At 35.0% G+C, this 17,746-nt stretch overlaps 2 long non-coding RNA genes across 2 annotated transcripts; both read left to right on the plus strand.

The window, feature by feature from the left end:
- Positions 1-7,218: 7,218 nt before the first annotated feature.
- On the plus strand, positions 7,219-8,391 carry LOC127151400 (uncharacterized). The gene is made up of 2 exons (XR_007824336.1): positions 7,219-7,440; positions 8,066-8,391. It is a non-coding gene; the product is annotated as an uncharacterized LOC127151400 (long non-coding RNA).
- Positions 8,392-14,558: 6,167 nt separating this feature from the next.
- On the plus strand, positions 14,559-15,669 carry LOC127151403 (uncharacterized). The gene is made up of 2 exons (XR_007824338.1): positions 14,559-14,781; positions 15,411-15,669. It is a non-coding gene; the product is annotated as an uncharacterized LOC127151403 (long non-coding RNA).
- Positions 15,670-17,746: the final 2,077 nt, after the last annotated feature.

A 17,746-nucleotide genomic window follows, 5' to 3' on the forward strand; every position in this document is an offset into this window, starting at 1 on the left:
GCCGTCGTTGCCGGAAGGAGGAAGGAATACACCGAGCCGCGAAGTGAAGCCGACTCGAGCCACGAATCCGAGTTGAGCCGAGCCGCGAGCCGAATTGAGCCGAGCCGCGAGCTGAGCCGTGAGCCGAGCCGAGCCAAGCCGAGCCGAGGACCGAGCCGAGCCGAGCCGTAAACTGATCCAAGCCGAGCCAAGCCACGAACTGGCCAACCTAAGCCACGAGCCAAGCCGAGTCGAGCCGAACACCTACAAGCCAAGCCGAGCTCCCTGTTCACCGAGCCACCTAAGCCTTCCTCCCTCCACTTCGGGTCACGGTGAGTCTTCAGTAAGGATTATTTTGATGAACTTCCTAATGTTGCTACGTCCGATTCGAATTTGAATATTGGAATAAGATTTGATCCCACCTTTTCTCCCTTGAAGGTATTAAGGAGTTGACGTTTAAGTTCTCGGGTTCCGCGACACGCTTGTTTGGAGATAGCTTTCCTTTCCTTGGGTAAGTCAACGGATGTTGCTTAGGACCATTTAAAATGACTTCTACTAGTATCATCGATTAAAACCTTCGTGTTTTCGTTTAGGTGGATCCGTTGAGCGTGGACTCGATAGAGGGGCATAACCAAGTTTCAGGTAAGGGTTTTCCTACTACTGGACCTCGGAGCGAGGCTGGAAACGTAGTAGTCCACAGGGGATTACACGTTAGTAACTGTACCGAATAAATATATGTGTGCTTGACTTTTAAGCATTGTTATTATTACTCTTGTCTGATGTAAAGGTAACGCGACCGCTAGTTGTAGCTTGTGTGCTATCGGGTATAAGGAGTTACTTGCTAATAGACCCCGATGCTGGATGTTCGGTATAGGGTGGTTATGTTAATGGGCTACGTTGTAGATTGGAATTGTATGTTGATGGACCTTGAAGTTACGGTTAGGTACGTGGTAGTCATGGGTCTGGACACTGATCATGGAGTTTGGACGGGAAGGACAGCGAGTCCGATTTTGATTGATTAGTTGATTGGGTCTAGGGGTTACCATAATGGTGTGCGAATTGGAAACGCGTATAGCAACTGAGGGTGTAGTTGTTTAAACCTATACTATTTGACTGGCAAAGCCTATGGCGAAAGTGTAATATGAGTGTTGATGGGGTATGACTGTGGTAGACGGTTAGTATGGACTGAGGGTAACGGTTAGCTTCATCTATGGGGTAGTGTACCTTACGGATATGTGCATCCTGCGGGAGCACTAGACTGATACGTGCATCCTTCGGGGGCACTAGACTGATATGTGCATCCTTCGGGAGCACTAGACTGATATGTGCATCTTTCGGGATCACTAGACTGATAGGTGTATCCTTCGGGATCACGAGACTGATATGTGCGTTCTACGGAACCACTAGACTGTTATCTAGGGTACCCCTGAATAGGAAGTTAACAGTTGTTCCCTAACGGGCCCAGTAGTGGGTCCCTTACTGGGTATGTTTATACTCACCCTTTTCTCTTCTTAAACTTTTCAGGTAAGGGCACAGCTAGGGGCAGACCGACGAGAGGCAGGAAGGATGCGTGAAGGTCATATGGACGCGTCTGATTTTCTTATTGCTTCCGTCGATGTATTTTGTTAGAATATTTGGTTTTGTGATTTTGAGTTGATGACCTGAGTTTTTATTTGAAACTTTTGTGACTGTGATTTAAAATAGGGCCCGATACTGTTTTTTTGTAATATTTCTAACGTTTTAAGAAATCGTAACCGGTCCGTTATGAATTTTGTTTTGTGTGGTCGAGTCTTAGTACTGAGTATTGACCTTAGCTTAGTCCGGAAAGTTGGGTCGTTACACAACGAGAGATTAGTAGTAGTATTCATACTAAAATTTGGTCCGTTTCTTTAATAACTTTCTCTAGTTTCGATGGACTATTATGTTTTCTTTAATTGTTTCTTTTTCTTTCTAAACCTGACAGATGTGGACAAAGTAGAAAGTTGGGTGAATGGGTGTGATCAAACGTGTAAGAAGAACTGATGCTAAAGAAAAGAAGATGAAGTATACTGAGAGGAGAAGGGAACAGGGATTGGCTTTCCAAGATATACTATATATGAATAAACAAAAATCAAGTGGTGAAAATTAAAACCATTGGTTTAAAAAGATTATTATTTCATATTTAAGCATATGTTTTGTTTTGATATAAATAAAGTTTCAAGTTTTTGCATGTCGTTAATTATGAGCAATGGGTAAAAAAGAGCCCTTTCTCTCTTTTAATGCTATACGAGAATTAAGTGTGTTTTGCCAAAATTTTTGCTTTACTATAGATTGTGTGTGTGTGTGTGTGTTTGTGGTTGAATTGGTGAATAAAGGTTAATAATCTCACAAACAAATTTTATTTCGTTGATTTGAAAATATTTCTAAGGCACCAATTATCTGTTTGAAGGTGGACGATCTAATCTCGGTCCACCTTATAATTGTTAAACTAAAAATTAATCTTAATTTGAAATAAGTGTTTTGGTTTTAAAAGATAGGATGGGTCAGTTGGATGCATCGAGCATTTTCACTAGGTTGGACATCCCATAACACCCTCTCATTACTCCTTGCTCACTAATTTCTCTTAAAAAATAATCCTAAAAAGTTCTCGAAACCTACACAGCTATATAACAATCAAAATGATACCTCTAAAGTTTGTTTTATTTCTATTTTCAATTTAAAAAGTTGAGTTTCAGTTCCCCCTCCATTTATTGTTAAAAAAAAATGAACTATTTTAATTTCAATTTTTTTGAAGAAAATATTATAGATGAACAGGGAAAGTGTGAAAATAATTAATTTGAATGATTAGACAATAAGGTAAGGATAGAAATAATTCATTTTAATCCAAAAAAATTCACAGGTTATTTCGATAAGATAACTTTATGTTTCTTTTTTGGTCTCGAGGTATCATGAACGATTTGTCTTCCAAAACAAAAAAAGTTATTTAACATCTCTTGAATGCATTGTGTTTGAACAAGATTACATAACAAAATACTGTAGCGTGTGAGTAATTGTATATAAAAGAGAAAAAAATGAAGAGGAAAGAATTAAGGGAGCTATAATTTTTATGTTTTTTTATTGATAAGGAAAAACCATATATTTTTAAATCATCTGTATCCATTCAAATCTTCACATATTTCAAAGAAAAACATATCCTTCAAGTAATTATAGGTTTTAGGGTGTCCTTCACCCAAAGAGAAAAGGAAATTAATAATAATAATAATAATAATAATAATAATAATAATAATAATAATAATAATACTCACGAAGGATTATGCATGGCTTTTGATTCCTAGTTTTTTTTTTTTTTTAAATAACTTTATTCCTTGTTCCAATTATTTTAACTCTGAATTTTTAAATTGTTTTCTTTAAAAAAGCTATGAGATATTCTTTCTAAAATGAAATATTAAAATGGATGGAAAAATGACGTGAAAAACAATAAATTATTAAAGAACTAAAATATTTGTTTTATTGTTTATGACCCAACATATTTCATATAAAAGAATGAATATTATTAATTATAGTAAAATGAAAAATGTATTACAAAAATCAAACGTTGAAAGGGTTAAGTACTTGATTTCTAACTTAATCATAATATTAGATCATAAGTACAAGAACTGGCTTTTCATTTCGTACATCAATTGAATAATGAAAGAAAGGTAATTGTAACAAATAAAAATGGTTGAAATGCCTTGAATTTAATTTGTTATGTGGTGCTACAAGCAACAAAGAACATTTGCACCGTTTGTATTAAGAAAACATTCTCTCTAATAATAGATTTTCTCTCTATCTCGTAAATGTAGCTAACACTTCGTTCGTAAACTACGTATATCAAATGTGTCGATTTCTCCATACGTTTTTGGTAATTCTATAGTTCGTCGTCATTTCTTTAACAAAAGTTGTGACATCTCTCTTTATCTTTTCAATGTGGGTGATTCTCAACTTACTCCAAACTATGTAATCTATTTGAGTTCACGAGTCCTTGTCCGAATATAATATCTTTTTATACTTGTAACGACCCAACTTTCCGGACTAAGCTGAGGTCACCACCAAATACCAAAACTCGACCATTCAACATAAAATTTAAAACGGACCAGTTACGATTCATTAAAGCATTAGAAACCTTACAAAAAGACAGTTTCGGGCCCTATTTTAAATCAATCAAAAAGTCACAAATAAAAACTCAAGTCACCAGTTCAAAATCACAAGTCAAAATATTCTGACAAAATACATAGCGAAAGCGATAAGAAAACCAGACGCGTCCATATGGCCTTCACGCGTCCTTCTTGCCTCTCGTCGGTCTGCCCCTCGCTGTGCCCTTACCTGAAAAGTTAAAGAAGAGAAAAGGGTGAGTATAAACATACCCAGTAAGGGACCCACTACTGGGCCCGTTAGGGAACAACTGTTAACTTCCTATTCAGGGGTACCCTAGATAACAGTCTAGTGGTTCCGTAGAACGCACATATCAGTCTCGTGATCCCGAAGGATGCACACGTCTGTCTAGTGCTCTCGAAGGATGCACCTATCAGTCTAGTGCTCCCGAAGGATGCACCTATCCGTGAGGCACACTACCCCATAGATGAAGCTAACCGTTACCCCTCAGTCCATACTAAACCGTCTACATCAGTCATACCCCAACGGCATTCATATTACAGTTCCGCCATAGGCTTTGTCAGTCAGATAGTATAGGTTTAAACAACTACGCCCTCAGTTGCTATACGCATCACCAATTCGCACACCATTAGGGAAAACCCTAGACCCAATCAACTAACCAACCAAAACCGGACTCACTGTCCTTCCCCGTCCAAACTCCATGATCAACATCCAGACCAATGCTTTACTACATACTGAACCGTAACTTCAAGGTCCATCAACATAAAATCTCAATCTACAATTAGCAGTCACAGTATCTTTACATCAGACAAAATATAATAACAGTGCTTAACAGTCAACACGCATACAGTTATTCAGTACAGTCACTAACGTGTAATCCCTTGTGGATTACTACGTTTTCAGCCTGGATTCGGGGTCCAGTAGTAAGAAAACCCTTACCTGATACTCGGTTATGCCCCTCGATTGAATCCACGCTCAACGGATCAACCTAAACGAAAACACAAAGGTTTTAGTTGATGACTCTAGTAGAAGTTGTTTTAAAAGGTCCGAAACGACACCCGTTGACTTACCCAAGGAAAGGAAGCTATCTCCAACCAAGCCTGCCGCAGAACCCGAGGGCTTAAACGTCAACTCCTTACTACCTTTAAGGGGTGAAAGATAGGATCAAAACTTATTCCAATAATCAACTCGAATCGGATATGGCAACATTAGGGAATTCATCAAACAAAACCTTACCGAAGACTCACCGTGAACCGAAGTGGAGGAAGGAAGGCTTAGGTGGCTCGGCTCGGCTCGGCTTGGACTCGGCTCAGCTCGGCTCGGCTCGGCTCGGCTTAACTCGGCTTGGTTCTCGGCTCGGCTCGGCTCGGCTCGGATTGGTTCTCGGCTCGGCTCGGCTCGGCTCAGTTTTCGGCTCGGCTCGGGTACGGCTCGCGGCTCGGCTGAGATTCACGACTCGGCTTGGCTTCGCGCGGTGCCTGCAATACTCGAGCTCCACGATCGTTGAAGGCTCGCCGCCGGCCGCTTGGCGAACGGTGCAACTCGCTTCAATGCGGCGGACGGCCAACGGAGGAGGCGTTCGGCGGTGGAAACAAATGGACAGGCGGCGGTGGCGTTGGCTGGCTGCGAAACGGAGATCCGGTAAGCTTCACGACTGCGACTGTGGGCTCGGGTTGACCGGAGAAGAAGGAGAAGAAGGGCTGAGATCGCGTCGGCTGAAGAACAACCAAGCTGGAGACGAAGGAGCCGGCGGTGATGCAGAAACGAAGAAGAAAGAGATGGAGGCGGTGGATGGCGGCGTCGGTGGAGGATGGAGGAAGAAGAGAAAACGGATGGGGCTCGCGGCGCGGTGGAGAAGAAGAGAGCGGAAACGAAAAAGAAGGGGGGGTCTGTGTCGTGCGCGGGTTAGGGTTCCGTTTTATAAAAATAAATTATTATTATTATTATTATTATATATATATATATATATATATATAACTTTTAATAATAAAATAAATAGGATATTATTATTATATATATATATATATATATATATATATCAATTTTTTAATTATCATAATTAATAATAAACAAATCTATAAAGTATTATTATTATATACATATATATATTAACGTTAAAATTTTTTATTAATAACAATAATACTAATAATAATAATAATAATAGAAAATATTAATATTAAATTTTATATAAGGATAAAAATAAATACTAATAAAAATAATGATATAATTACTATTATATTATTATTATATAAATTTAAAAATATAAATTTCAGAATTCCAGAAATAAATCCAAATTTAAAATTCCCGAAAAATTACATAAAACGGTAAAAGTTTACCTCGAAAATTCGGGGCGTTACAATACTAATTGTGACATCAACTTTCTATTTTTATACTAATTGATTTAATATTAAATTAGTAATTGGAGAGAAATATGATGCAGATGTAGTGATTCAAATCGTAAGCCTCATGATCGCTAACACATATCACATGTCAGTTGACCTATATGTTTTATACTAATAAAATTCTTTATGTCGATTGATAACTCAGCTAATTAGGTGAAGAAATATGTTATGATCCTGAAAAATAAATAAATAAACAATTGGTATAGAGATCACTTCTAGGTTTAATAACTTAAGCGTGTTGTAATATTTTGAAGAAAAATAATTATAAATGTAACAAATGATACTATGATCTTATTAATTGATATGGTCTAGGTCTATCATTGATGTAGCACTATATATGTGTGTGTGTCTATTTGTTATATTTAGAACTAAAGAATCCGTTGGGAGTGTCAAACATAATTTAAGGGCATGTTGAAGTAAATTTTCAAAATAGCAAATTGGTAAACTACAAATGGATCGTCGACATTTGTAGGGTTTTAACGTGTAAGGTGGATTTAGCCACAAGCGGAAATTACATTTGTCCAAAAACTTGAGGTGAAGGGAAGCGTGGCAGCGTGTCATCGTAATACGTTCGTTTTCCGATAGTATCGTCATGAATACCGTTTCTTCCTCAATCCGATTTGTAGGGTCGTTGTTTAAACCAAGAGTTTTTTTTTCTATATATATATAGAGGGTTTTTCAATCTTATTTTCTATAGAACCAAGTGCTCAACGATACATAATTTTGAACCACAAGAAAATTGAAATTAAGAAAAAAATGAAATCAGTTGTAATTTTTTTGATTATTCTTAGCATACTTGGTGCAGAATCCACATCTACATTTAAGGATTCCCCTACGGATACCAACCATGCGGTTGATCTTCATAAATTTTGTAAACTTGGTTGTGCCTTTTCTCTTTGCAGCAATGTTTCCACCCCAGAAAACCTGAGTGAGCTAATTTCTAGTACTCTTGTACTACCTATTTTATTCTTGTACATTTTTGGATGAAGCTAATATATATTTTAATCGTTTAAGTTTTTGGACTTTTGACGTCTCAATCTAAATGCTATTACATATAAGTAACCTCTTGTTTGGTTCTTTTCTTCTTCCGGCTTCTATAATATTGTTCCTTTCACATGGCTCTTTTGATTATACATATCTATGAATGTCACATTCTAGTTGTGATATTCTGGTCCACCTACAGCTAATTCGCATCATCTTCTCTTTTGTTCCAAAAAAAAAAAAAAGAGTTTTAGGTTAATGTGTTTTTTGATATTTCTTTTAAATTTTAAGCAGTAGTACTGCTGGCAAACATGTTGTAATGAAAATAATTCATAGAGGAAGACAATGTTTGCTATTGAGCATGAAATGTCATTAGAGATGATCCTTGTCATGACTAACATTCAATTAGAGTAGTATTCATATACAAAATTTGTATCTCGAACTCACAATCAACGAGAGATTTGTAGTAGTATTCATACTAAAATTTGGTCCGTTTCTTTAATAACTTTCTCTAGTTTTGATGGACTATTATGTTTTCTTTAATTGTTTCTTTTTCTTTCTAAACCTGACAGATGTGGACAAAGTAGAAAGTTGTGTGAATGGGTGTGATCAAACGTGTAAGAAGAACTGATGCTAAAGAAAAGAAGATGAAGTATACTGAGAGGAGAAGGGAACGCGGATTGGCTTTCCAAGATATACTATATATGAATAAACAAAAATCAAGTGATGAAAATTAAAACCATTGGTTTAAAAAGATTATTATTTCATATTTAAGCATATGTTTTGTTTTGATATAAATAAAGTTTCAAGTTTTTGCATGTCGTTAATTATGAGCAATGGGTAAAAAGGAGCCCTTTCTCTCTTTTAATGCTATACGAGAATTAAGTGTGTTTTGCCAGAATTTTTGCTTTACTATAGATTGTGTGTGTGTGTGTGTGTTTGTGGTTGAATTGGTGAATAAAGGTTAATAATCTCACAAACAAATTTTATTTCGTTGATTTGAAAATATTTCTAAGGCACCAATTATCCGTTTGAAGGTTGACGATCTAATCTCGGTCCACCTTATAATTGTTAAACTAAAAATTAATCTTAATTTGAAATAAGTGTTTTGGTTTTAAAAGATAGGATGGGTCAGTTGGATGCATCGAGCATTTTCACTAGGTGGACACCCCATAACACCCTCTCATTACTCCTAGCTCACTAATTTCTCTTAAAAAATAATCCTAAAAAGTTCTCGAAACCTACACAGCTATATAACAATCAAAATGACACCTCTAAAGTTTGTTTTATTTCTATTTTCAATTTAAAAAGTTGAGTTTCAATTCCCCCTCCATTTATTGTTAACAAAAATGAACTATTTTAATTTCATTTTTTTTTAGAAGATATTATAGATGAACCGGGAAAGTGTGAAAATAATTAATTTGAATGATTAGAAAATAAGGGAACGATAGAAATAATTCATTTTAATCAAAAAAAAAATTCACAGGTTATTTCGATAAGATAACTTTATGTTTCTTCTTTGGTCTCGATGGGTCATGAACGATTTGTCTTCCTAAACAAAAAAAGTTATTTAGCATCTCTTGAATGCAACGTGTTTCAACAAGATTACTTAATAGAATACTGTAGCGTGTGAGTAATTGTATATAAATGAGAAAAAAATGAAGAGGAAAGAATTAAGGGAGCTATAATTTTTTATGTTTTTTTATTGATAAGGAAAAACCATATATTTTTAAATCATCTGTATCCATTCAAATCTTCACATATTTCAAAGAAAAACATATCCTTCAAGTAATTATAGGTTTTAGGGTGTCCTTCACCCAAAGAGAAAAGGAAATAATAATAATAATAATAATAGTAATAATACTCACGAAGGATTATGCATGGCTTTTGATTCTTAGTTTTTTTTTTTAAATAACTTTATTCCTTGTTCCAATTATTTTAACTCTGAATTTTTAAATTGTTTTCTTTAAAAAAGCTATGAGATACTCTTTCTAAAATGAAATATTAAAATGGATGGAAAAATGAAGTGCAAAAACAATAAATTATTAAAGTACTAAAATATTTGTTTTATTGTTTATGACCCAACATATTTCATATAAAAGAGTGAATATTATTAATTATAGTAAAATGAAAAATGTATTACAAAAATCAAACGTTGAAAGGCTTAAGTACTTGATTTCTAACTTAATCATAATATTAGATCATAAGTACAAGAACTGACTTTTCATTTCGTACATCAATTGAATAATGAAAGAAAGGTAATTGTAACTAAAAAAAATGGATGAAATGCCTTGAATTTAATTTGTCATGTGGTGCTACAAACAACAAAGAACATTTGCACCGTTTGTATTAAGAAAACATTCTCTCTAATAATAGATTTTCTCTCTATCTCGTAAATGTAGCTAACACTTCGTTCGTAAACTACGTATATCAAATGTGTCGATTTCTCCATACGTTTTTGGTAATTCTATAGTTCGTCGTCGATTTCTTCAACAAAAGTTGTGACATCTTTCTTTATCTTTTCAATGTGGGTGATTCTCAACTTACTCCAAACTATGTAGTCTATTTGAGTTCACGAGTCCTTGTCCGAATATAATATCTTTTTATACTAATTGTGACATCAACTTTCTATTTTTATACTAATTGATTTAATATTAAATTAGTAATTGGAGAGAAATATGATGCGGATATAGTGATTCAAATCGTAAGCCTCATGATCGCTAACACATATCACATGTCAGTTGACCTATATGTTTTATACTAATAAAATTCTTTATGTCGATTGATAACTCAGCTAATTAGGTGAAGAAATATGTTATGATCCTGAAAAATAAATAAATAAACAATTGGAATAGAGATCACTTCTAGGTTTAATAACTTAAGCGTGTTGTAATATTTTGAAGAAAAATAATTATAAATGTAACAAATGATACTATGATTTTATTAATTGATATGGTCTAGGTCTATCATTGATGTAGCACTATATATATGTGTGTGTCTATTTGTTATATTTAGAACTAAAAAATCCGTTGGTAGTGTCAAACATAATTTAAGGGCATGTAGGGTCGTTGTTTAAACCAAGAGTTTTTTTTTCTATATATATATAGAGGGTTTTTCAATCTTATTTTCTATAGAACCAAGTGCTCAACGATACATAATTTTGAACCACAAGAAAATTGAAATTAAGAAAAAAATGAAATCAGTTGTAATTTTTTTGATTATTCTTAGCATACTTGGTGCAGAATCCACATCTACATTTAAGGATTCCCCTACGGATACCAACCATGCGGTTGATCTTCAAAAATTTTGTAAACTTGGTTGTGTCTTTTCTCTTTGCAGCAATGTTTCCACCCCAGAAAACCTGAGTGAGCTAATTTCTAGTACTCTTGTATTACCTATTTTATTCTTGTACATTTTTGGATGAAGCTAATATATATTTTAATCGTTTAAGTTTTTGGACTTTTGACGTCTCAATCTAAATGCTATTACATATAAGTAACCTCTTGTTTGGTTCTTTTCTTCTTCCGGCTTCTATAATATTGTTCCTTTCACATGGCTCTTTTGATTATACTTATCTATGAATGTCACATTCTAGTTGTGATATTCTGGTCCACCTACAGCTAATTCACATCATCTTCTCTTTTGTTCCAAAAAAGAAAAAAAAGAGTTTTAGGTTAATGTGTTTTTTGATATTTCTTTTAAATTTTAAGCAGTAGTACTGCTGGCAAACATGTTGTAATGAAAATAATTCATAGAGGAAGACAATGTTTGCTATTGAGCATGAAATGTCATTAGAGATGATCCTTGTCATGACTAACATTCAATTAGAGTAGTATTCATATACAAAATTTGTATCTCGAACTCACAATCAACGAGAGATTTGTAGTAGTATTCATACTAAAATTTGGTCCGTTTCTTTAATAACTTTCTCTAGTTTTGATGGACTATTATGTTTTCTTTAATTGTTTCTTTTTCTTTCTAAACCTGACAGATGTGGACAAAGTAGAAAGTTGTGTGAATGGGTGTGATCAAACGTGTAAGAAGAACTGATGCTAAAGAAAAGAAGATGAAGTATACTGAGAGGAGAAGGGAACAGGGATTGGCTTTCCAAGATATACTATATATGAATAAACAAAAATCAAGTGATGAAAATTAAAACCATTGGTTTAAAAAGATTATTATTTCATATTTAAGCATATGTTTTGTTTTGATATAAATAAAGTTTCAAGTTTTTGCATGTCGTAATACGTTCGTTGTAACGACCCAACTTTCCGGACTAAGCTGAGGTCACTACCAAATACCAAAACTCGACCATTCAACATAAATTTTAAAACGGACCAGTTACGATTCATTAAAAGCATTAGAAACATTACAAAAAGACAGTTTCGAGCCCTATTTTAAATCAATCATAAAAAGTCTCAAATAAAAACTCAAGTCATCAGTTCAAAATCACAAGTCAAATATTCTGACAAAATACATAGCGGAAGCGATAAGAAAACCAGATGCGTCCATATGGCCTTCACGCGTCCTTCCTGCCTCTCGTCGGTCTGCCCCTCGCTGTGCCCTTACCTGAAAAGTTAAAGAAGAGAAAAGGGTGAGTATAAACATACCCAGTATGGGACCCACTACTGGGCCCGTTAGGGGACAACAGTTAACTTCCTATTCGGGGGTACCCTACATAACAGTCTAGTGGTTCCGTAGAACGCACATATCAGTCTAGTGCTCCCGAAGGATGCACACATCAGTCTAGTGCTCCCGAAAGATGCACAGATCAGTCTAGTGCTCCCGAAGGATGCACGCATAAGTCTAGTGCTGCCGAAGGATGCACATATCAGTCTAGTGCTCCCGAAGGATGCACACATCAGTCTAGTGCTCCCGAAGGATGCACATATCCGTCTAGTGCTTCCGAAGGATGCACGCATCAGTCTAGTGCTCTCGAAGGATGCACATATCAGTCTAGTGCTCCCGAAGGATGCACATATCAGTCTAGTGCTCCCGAAGGATGCACATATCAGTCTAGTGCTCCCGAAGGATGCACATATCCGTAAGGCACACTACCCCATAGATGAAGCTAACCGTTACCCCTCAGTCCATACTAAACCGTCTACAACAGTCACACCCCAACGGCATTCATATTGCAATTCCGCCATAGGCTTTGTCAGTCAGATAGTATAGGTTTAAACAACTACACCCTCAGTTGCTAAACGCATCACCAATTCGCACACCATTAGGGAAGACCGTAGACCCAATCAACTAACCAACCAAAACCGGACTCACTGTCCTTCCCCGTCCAAACTCCATGATCAACATCCAGACCAATGATTACTACATACTGAACCGTGACTTCAAGGTCCATCACATAAAATCCCAATCTACAATTAGCAGTCACAGTACCTTTACATCAGACAAAATATAATAACAGTGCTTAACAGTCAACACACATACATTTATTCAGTACAGTCACTAACGTGTAATCCCCTGTGGATTTCCACGTTTTCAGCCTCGATCCGAGGTCCAGTAGTAGGAAAACCCTAACCTGAAACTCGGTTATGCCCCTCGATCGAATCCACGCTCAACGGATCAACCTAAACGAAAACACAAAGGTTTTAGTTGATGACTCTAGTAGAAGTCGTTTTAAAAGGTCCGAAACGACACCCGTTGACTTACCCAAGGAAAGGAAAGCTATCTCCAAACAAGCCTGCCGCGGGACCCGACAACTTAAGCGTCAACTCCTTACTACCTTCAAGGGAGAAAAGTAGGGCCATATCTTATTCCAATATTCAAACTCGAATCGGATGTAGCAACATTAGGGAATTCATCAAAAACAATCCTTACCGAAAACTCACCGTGACCCGGAGTGGAGGAAGGAACGCTTAGGTGGCTCGGTGAACAGGGAGCTCGGCTCGGCTCGGATCACCCTCGGCTCAGCTCAGCTCGGCTCACCCTCGGCTCGGCTCGGTTTGGCCTCGGCTCGACTCACTCTCGGCTCGGCTCAACTCGGCTCGCGGCTCGGCTCAACTCAACTCGCGGCTCGACTCAACTCAACTCGGTTCGGCTTGGTCTTCGGCTTAATTTGGCTCGTGGCTCAACTCGTGGCGCGGCTTGTGGCGCGGCTCGTGGCGCAGCTTAGCTCGGTCTCCGGTTCGGGTCGGCTTGGATTCGCGATTCGGGTCGGGTTCGATTGAAACCGGAGCAACCACGACCGACGGATTTCGGCGTTCGACGACCGGGATGATCCGCAGCTTGTCCGACGACTGGCCCTACTTCTACGCGGCGGAGGGCGACGGCGGATATGGTCGGACGAAGGACGCACGGCGACGTTCGGTTGTTTGAACCCGAGAGGAGACCCGAAATGGTAGGAAGCCGCGGCGGTGAGATTCCGACGACGGAGACGAAGGCGGACGACTACCACACGGACGGAGACGGAGAGGAAGAGAGATGGTGGCGGAAACGGTCGGAAGGAGAAGAGAATGAAGAGGAAGAGATGGCGGCGGCGCTTCGTGAAGGCGGTGGAGAAGAAAACGGAAATGAAGGGGAGGGGTCTGTGTCGCGCGCGCCCTCTTAGGGTTTTTAAAAAAAAAAATTTATTATATATATATATATATATATACTTTTAATAAATATAAAATAATAATAATAATATAAGGTAACAATAATAATATATAGTAATATTAATATTTAATAATAAAAATAAATTTAACATTAGATAATAATATTGTTATTGTTTTAAAATAATAATATTACTATAATATTAAATAATAATAATAATTATAATATTAATATTATAATAAATAAAATAAATAATAATAATAATAATAATATAATAAATATTATATTATTATTATATCAATTTACACCAACATTTTAGATTTCCGAAAAAAGTTTACATAAAACGAGAAAATTTTACCTCGAATTTTCGGGGCGTTACATTCGTTTTCCGATAGTATCGTCATTAATACCGTTTCTTCCTCAATCCGATTTGTAGGGTCATCGTTTAAACCAAGAGTTTTTTTTTTCTATATATATATAGAGGGTTTTTCCATCTTATTTTCTATAGAACCAAGTGCTCAACGATACATAATTTTGAACCACAAGAAAATTGAAATTAAGAAAAAAATGAAATCAGTTGTAATTTTTTTGATTATTCTTAGCATACTTGGTGCATAATCCACATCTACATTTAAGGATTCCCCTACGGATACCAACCATGCGGTTGATCTTCATAAATTTTGTAAACTTGGTTGTGTCTTTTCTCTTTGCAGCAATGTTTCCACCCCAGAAAACCTAAGTGAGCTAATTTCTAGTACTCTTGTATTACCTATTTTATTCTTGTACATTTTTGGATGAAGCTAATATATATTTTAATCGTTTAAGTTTTTGGACTTTTGACGCCTCAATCTAAATGCTATTACATATAAGTAACCTCTTGTTTGGTTCTTTTCTTTTTCCGGCTTCTATAATATTGTTCCTTTCACATGGCTCTTTTGATTATACATATCTATGAATGTCACATTCTAGTTGTGATATTCTGGTCCACCTACAGCTAATTCACATCATCTTCTCTTTTGTTCCAAAAAAAAAAAAAAAAAAGAGTTTTAGGTTAATGTGTTTTTTGATATTTCTTTTAAATTTTATGCAGTAGTACTCCTGGCAAACATGTTGTAATGAAAATAATTCATAGAGGAAGACAATGTTTGCTATTGAGCATGAAATGTCATTAGAGATGATCCTTGTCATGACTAACATTCAATTAGAGTAGTATTCATATACAAAATTTGTATCTCGAACTCACAATCAACGAGAGATTAGTAGTAGTATTCATACTAAAATTTGGTCCGTTTCTTTAATAACTTTCCCTAGTTTCGATGGACTATTATGTTTTCTTTAATTGTTTCTTTTTCTTTCTAAACCTGACAGATGTGGACAAAGTAGAAAGTTGTGTGAATGGGTGTGATCAAACGTGTAAGAAGAACTGATGCTAAAGAAAAGAAGATGAAGTATACCGAGAGGAGAAGGGAACAAGGGTTGGCTTTCCAAGATATACTATATATGAATAAACAAAAATCAAGTGGTGAAAATTAAAACCATTGGTTTAAAAAGATTATTATTTCATATTTAAGCATATGTTTTGTTTTGATATAAATAAAGTTTCAAGTTTTTGCATATCGTTAAAAAAGAGCCCTCTCTCTCTTTTAATGCTATACGAGAATTTAGTGTGTTTTGCCAAAATTTTTGCTTTACTATAGATTGTGTGTGTGTGTGTGCGCGTTTGTGGTTGAATTGGTGAATAAAGGTTAATAATCTCACAAACAAATTTTATTTCGTTGATTTGAAAATATTTCTAAGGCACCAATTATCTGTTTGAAGGTGGACGATCTAATCTTCGTCCACCTTATAATTGTTAAACTAAAAATTAATCTTAATTTGAAATAAGTATTTTGGTTTTAAAAGATAGGATGGGTCAGTTGGATGCATCGAGCATTTTCACTAGGTTGGACACCCCATAACACCCTCTCATTACTCCTAGCTCACTAATTTCCCTTAAAAAATAATCCTAAAAAGTTCTCGAAACCTACACAGCTATATAACAATCAAAATGATACCTCTAAAGTTTGTTTTATTTCTATTTTCAATTTAAAAAGTTGAGTTTCAGTTCCCCCTCCATTTATTGTTAAAAAAGAATGAACTATTTTAATTTCATTTTTTTTGAAGAAAATATTATAGATGAACAGGGAAAGTGTGAAAATAATTAATTTGAATGATTAGAGAATAAGGTAAGGATAGAAATAATTCATTTTAATCCAAAAAAATTCACAGGTTATTTCGATAAGATAACTTTATGTTTCTTCTTTGGTCTCGAGGTGTCATGAACGATTTGTCTTCCAAAACAAAAAAAAGTTATTTAACATCTCTTGAATGCATTGTGTTTCAACAAGATTACATAACAGAATACTGTAGCGTGTGAGTAATTGTATATAAATGAGAAAAAAATGAAGAGGTAAGAATTAAGGGAGCTATAATTTTTATGTTTTTTTATTGATAAGGAAAAACCATATATTTTTAAATCATCTGTATCCATTCAAATCTTCACATATTTCAAAGAAAAACATATCCTTCAAGTAATTATAGGTTTTAGGGTGTCCTTCACCCTAAGAGAAAAGGAAATTAATAATAATAATAATAATACTCACGAAGGATTATGCATGGCTTTTGATTCCTAGTTTTTTTTTTTTAAAATAACTTTATTCCTTGTTCCAATTATTTTATCTCTGAATTTTTAAATTGTTTTCTTTAAAAAAGCTATGAGATATTCTTTCTAAAATGAAATATTAAAATGGATGGAAAAATGACGTGAAAAACAATAAATTATTAAAGAACTAAAATATTTGTTTTATTGTTTATGACCCAACATATTTCATATAAAAGAGTGAATATTATTAATTATAGTAAAATGAAAAATGTATTACAAAAATCAAACGTTGAAAGGCTTAAGTACTTGATTTCTAACTTAATCATAATATTAGATCATAAGTACAAGAACTGACTTTTCATTTCGTACATCAATTGAATAATGAAAGAAAGGTAATTGTAACAAATAAAAATGGTTGAAATGCCTTGAATTTAATTTGTTATGTGGTGCTACAAACAACAAAGAACATTTGCACCGTTTGTATTAAGAAAACATTCTCTCTAATAATAGATTTTCTCTCTATCTCGTAAATGTAGCTAACACTTCGTTCGTAAACTACGTATATCAAATGTGTCGATTTCTCCATACGTTTTTGGTAATTCTATAGTTCGTCGTCATTTCTTCAAAAAAGTTGTGACATCTCTCTTTATCTTTTCAATGTGGGTGATTCTCAACTTACTCCAAACTATATAGTCTATTTGAGTTCACGAGTCCTTGTCCGAATATAATATCTTTTTATACTAATTGTGACATCAACTTTCTATTTTTATACTAATTGATTTAATATTAAATTAGTAATTGGAGAGAAATATGATGCGGATATAGTGATTCAAATCGTAAGCCTCATGATCGCTAACACATATCACATGTCAGTTGACCTATATGTTTTATACTAATAAAATTCTTTATGTCGATTGATAACTCAGCTAATTAGGTGAAGAAATATGTTATGATCCTGAAAAATAAATAAATAAACAATTGGAATAGAGATCACTTCTAGGTTTAATAACTGAAGCGTGTTGTAATATTTTGAAGAAAAATAATTTTAAATGTAACAAATGAT

Source organism: Cucumis melo, chromosome 1 (genome assembly GCF_025177605.1).
Source record: "Cucumis melo cultivar AY chromosome 1, USDA_Cmelo_AY_1.0, whole genome shotgun sequence".
NCBI classification, from domain to species: Eukaryota; Viridiplantae; Streptophyta; class Magnoliopsida; order Cucurbitales; family Cucurbitaceae; genus Cucumis; species Cucumis melo.